General features: G+C 35.3%; 1 non-coding gene across 1 annotated transcript; it reads left to right on the top strand.

Annotated features, from left to right (window-relative positions):
* The first annotated feature begins 3,088 nt into the window (after positions 1 to 3,088).
* LOC131826133 (U6 spliceosomal RNA) lies at positions 3,089 to 3,195 on the top strand. The gene has a single exon (XR_009351427.1). It is a non-coding gene; the product is annotated as a U6 spliceosomal RNA (small nuclear RNA).
* Positions 3,196 to 5,230: the final 2,035 nt, after the last annotated feature.

A 5,230-nucleotide genomic window follows, 5' to 3' on the forward strand; every position in this document is an offset into this window, starting at 1 on the left:
CCCTGGGGAATTAGACTCCACTTCCTCGTGGATGGCCTTCCAAGCCATTATGCCAGGGGCATGGATCCTAAAAAGGAAACCACCATGGCCACATGGTTTTGAGCTTTAGACCAAGGATCCTGGGTTGGGTGAAATGTATATATCCTTGAAGTAAAAACATACTTCTCCAATTCGAAGAAGAGTAACGTTAAACTTTGGTTTAAGAATGGATCATAGTAATTTCATAACGTTTATTTGCTTTCACCTTCTTTTAACACAGTAATAATAGCTGTCATTTATTGAGCACTCATTATATGCCAAATACTCTACAACTCATAAGATATTTTATATACATTTACTTTTTTAAAAAAGATTTTATTTATTTATTTGACAGAAAGACAAGCAGGGGCTGTGGCAGACAGAGGGAGAAGCAGACTTTCCACTGAGCCGGAAGCCCAATATGGGGCTCAATCCCAGGACCCTGGGATCGTGACTTGACCTGAAGGCAGGTGCTTAACCAAGTGAGCCACCCCAGGCACCCTACCTTTCATTTTTAGTATGACAAGATAAGATCGATGTCATTCCTGTTTTCCAGACAAGTCCACTAAGTGTCATCAGTTGACAGTAAGCAGCAGATCCAGCAACTAATTCCAGATTTGTGTGACTATAAAATTCAGACCTTTCCATAGTACAATACAGTCCCATATCTGGGATTAATTTTTGTGAATTCCCATATTGGTGCGCTACATTGGGATCAGGGAGGGAAGATAAGAGAGAATGAAAGAGAAAATAATTTAAATACTATGGAAAATCCAACTTGCCCTTTTATCCAGTGAGCATACATTTTACAGGAACTCTGAACTATAAATCTATTACCTCAGGTCATTAGAGCTCCCAGATGTATGTGGGGCTGGTATGTTTCTGATCGTTTTGTCACCCCTTAATAAAATGGCTATAAATGCAAGCCAGCTTCTTTATCTCATGCTAAATAGGAAGAAAAATGATTGAATTAATGATAGAGGAAAAGCCATATATCTTGTGCAGACTGAGTTGTAATTCCCTCTCTGTTATGCTGTACTACTCGGGACCTTTCAAAGATAATTGAGTCCGTATACTTTTCATTTTAAGAACAAAGTTCTGACATTAAACCTCAAATGGTTGCAAGTTCAGTTACCTTTGTTTTATTATCTGAAGGAGTGGATTTTAATGTTTGTGTAATAAAATGCCTTTCTAAAGTGGAATTATAGAATATTTATTCTGCAATTTTCAGGTGTGCTAATACAGTTAAGCCTATCCAAAAAATAAATGACATAACTATCATATTGCTACAGCAATGCTATGAAAACCCTACTCAACCCATTTTGTAGAAGAACTAGATTTTTGCTGTGTGTTTTACAAATGAGTCACTAATTAATTTATAAAAAAAATATTCTGCAGAAAGATGATAGTGCTGTTATTAATTACACTTAGCTGTTCATTATCATAAAGTTAACATGAAAAACAATATATAAATTGAACAGACACAATTGTTACAGCATTTCATTTTTTAACACTAAATTTAATTGAAATACAGTTTTCATAGAGAAATATATATGCACATGCAAGTGTATAGCTCAATATATTTTCACAAACTGGACAAACTTGTGGGAAGCACATTCATAAGCAGGCACATCACAAGACCCTCATGCTTCTTTCCAGACATGACTCCACCCACTTCCAACTACCCATGATTCTGACTTTTGAACAGTATAGATTAATTTTTTCAACATTATACTTTATATAATGGAACCATATGATATGTACATTTTTAAATTATTTTAAAGATTTTATTTATTTATTTATTTTACAGACAGAGATCACAAGTAAGTAGAGAGGCAGGCTGGGGGTGGGGAACAGGCTCCCCGCTGAGTAGAGAGCCCGATGCAGGGCTCAATCCCAGGACCCTGAGATTGTGCCCTGAGCTGAAGGCAGAGGCTTAACCCACTGAGCCACCCAGGCCCTTGATATGTACATTTTGGTGTGTCTGACTTCTTTTCCTAATTAATTCTTTTTATTGAAGTATAGTTGACATGAATTAATGTATTAATTTCAGGTGTATAGCATCATGGTTTGACATCTATATACATTACATAATGATCATCATGGTAAGTGACCCATCTGTCACCATATAAAGCTATTACAGTTTATAGTATTATTGACCAGGTTCCTTATACTTTACATCCCCATGACTTACCTATTTTATAAGTAGAAGTTTGTACCTCTTAATCCCCCTGAACTATTTCACTTATCTCCCCACCATCCTGCCCTCTGGCAACCACCAGTTTGTTCTCTATATTTACATATTTTTTATTTGTTTATTTGTTTGTTTTGATTTTTAGATCCCACATTTAAATGAGATCATATGGTATCTGTCTTTCTCTGTCTGACTGACTTCATTTTGCATAATATCCTCAGGATCCCTATGTGTTGTCACAATTGTTTGTGTTGTCACACAAACATGTGCTGTCACAATGTGTTGTCACAACGAGATCTTTCTCATTCTTTTTATGGCTGAATGGTATTCCATTTTATATACATGCTGTATCTTTTTCATCTATTCATCTGGTGACAGACACACATTGTTTCCATATCTTAGCTATTATGAATAATGTTAAAATGAACATCAGGGGCATATATCTTTTCTAATGAGTGTTTTTGTTTTCTTTGGATAAATGCCTAGAAATAGAATTGGATTGTATGATCTTTTTAATTTTTTCAGGAATCTCTTTACTGTTTTCCATAGTGACTGCACTAATATACAGTCCTACCAACAGTGGACCGGGGTTCTCTTTTCTCCAGATCCTCACCAACACTTGTAATTTCTTGGGTTTATTTTATTTTATTTTTATTTTAGTCATTCTGACAGGTGTGAGAGAGTGTCTCAGTGGTTTTGATTTTCATTTCCCCTATGATTAGTGAGGTTGAACATTTTTTGATGTTTTTTTGGCCATCTGTATGTCTTCTTTGGAGAACGATCTATTTAGAACCTATGCCTGTTTTTTTACTCATGTTGTTTGGTTTTGTTTTTGTTGTTAAATTGTATGAATTCTTTATATGTGTTAGAAATAAAGTGCTTGCTTCGGCAGCACATATACTAAAATCGGAACGACACAGAGAAGATTAGCATGGCCCCTGCGCAAGGATGACACGCAAATTCATGACGCGTTCCATATTTAAAAAAAAAAGAAAACAAAGAAACATCTTATTGAATATATCATTTGCAAATATCTTCTGTAATAAGAGAAGTAGGTTGCCTTTTCATCTTGCTGATTCTTTTTCTTTGCTGTGCAAAATCACTTTAGTTTGATACAGTCTCAATAGTTTATTTTGCTTTTGCTTTCCTTGTGAGAGGAGGCAGATTCTGAAAAAGATTGCTAAACCCTATGTCTAAGAATTTGTTGTGTTCTTTTAGGAATTTTATGGTTTCAGGTCTTATAATTAAGTCTTTTTTAAGAATTTTTGTTAAATTCCACTTAGTTAACATACAGTACAGTATCAGTTTCAGGTATATAATTTAGTGATTCAACACTTTCATACAACATCTAGTGCTCATCACAACAAATCCGTTCCTTAATCCCCATCACCTGTTTAACCCATTCTCCCACCTACCTCCCCTCTGGTAACCATCAGTTTGTTCTCTATAGTTAGGAAACAATGAATGAGCTTAGGAGTAAAAAGAGAGAGAGGTAAACCAAGAAATAGACTCCTAACTATAGTTAGCTCTTTAATGTGTGTTGGGTTTGTGTGCATAGTGTAAGACAGGAGTCCAGTTTCTTCTTTTGCATGTAGTTGTCTGGTTTCCCCAACACCATGTACTGAAGAGACTGTCTTCTTACCATTGTATATTCCTGGATCTTTTGCCATAGTTTAATTGACCATATAAACATGGGTTTATTTATGAGTTCTCTGTTTTATTGTATTAACTTATATATCTTTTTTTAAAAAAATATTTTATTTATTTATTTGACAGAGAGAGATCACAAGCAGGTGGAGAGGCAGGCAGAGAGAGAAGAGGAAGCAGGCTCCCTGCTGAGCAGAGAGCCCGATGCGGGACTCGATCCCAGGACCCTGAGATCATGACCTGAGCCGAAGGCAGAGGCTTTAACCCACTGAGCCACTCAGGTGCCCCTAACTTATATATCTATTTTTGTGCCAGTACCCTACTGTTTTAATTATTATAGGTTCATAGTAGAGTTTGAAATCTGGGATTGTGATACCTCTGACTTTGTTTTTTCTCAAACTTGTTTTGGCTATTCTATGGTTTTATACACATTTTAACATTATTTGTCCTATCTGACTTCTACTCGGCATTGAGTTTATAAGTTGATCCATCAGAGTTCATATGGCAGATGGCTCGTTCTCTTTGCTAATGAATGGCTATTCCACTATTAATCCATCCCACTAGGGTGAACATCTACGTGGTTTCCAGTTTGGGGCTGTGAGAAATAATGCTGCTATGAATACTTGAATACTCACTCTTTTATAAGTGTGTGACCATTTCTGTTATGAATACACTTAGGGATGGAATTTTTGGGACATGGATTGTGTATGTTTTCAATTTTGGTAGGAAATGTCAGTTTTCAAAAGTGCTTGCTTCTTCACACTTACATCAGAAATATATGACAGTTTCTAACACTTGCTATTTTCTACCTCTTTCTTTTTAGACAGTGTGATTACCTCTTACCTAAAATACTGTAATAGCTGAAGTTTCCTATGATTAATATGTATAATCAACTGTAAGGTTTTAGGTTAACAATTCCAAGAAGATAGTTATTTAAAAAGAAAACCTCTGATTATTACAAGGAAGATATACTACAGCCCATGCTTATGAAAACAGAACACAAAAAAAGTTATAGAATTAACTTAAAAATGAAGGCAGCTGGTTTATGGTCAGTAATGGCTAACTCATGCTGTATAGTCATTAAAAAACTTTTTAATTCAATTATCTTTCCTTTTTATCAGTGTATTCAATGACTTTAGTTTTCTTTCCCAAATACGATCACGGTTGGATGAAAGTTAGAAAACAATCCTTTCAAAGCAGTCTGTGCATTACAGTCTTAACACCAGTTCTATATAGAAGAAACATCTGTGGTTTCCTTTTCTTAGCATATGCTTAAGTTTGCCTATACATGGAAGTTCCCCTTTTGCAACTCAAGAAATAAAGCATTTCTCAAATAATAAACTTCTAGAGAATGTGTGATTTGGGGGAATT

Source organism: Mustela lutreola, chromosome 2, assembly GCF_030435805.1.
Source record: "Mustela lutreola isolate mMusLut2 chromosome 2, mMusLut2.pri, whole genome shotgun sequence".
Classification (NCBI taxonomy): Eukaryota; Metazoa; Chordata; class Mammalia; order Carnivora; family Mustelidae; genus Mustela; species Mustela lutreola.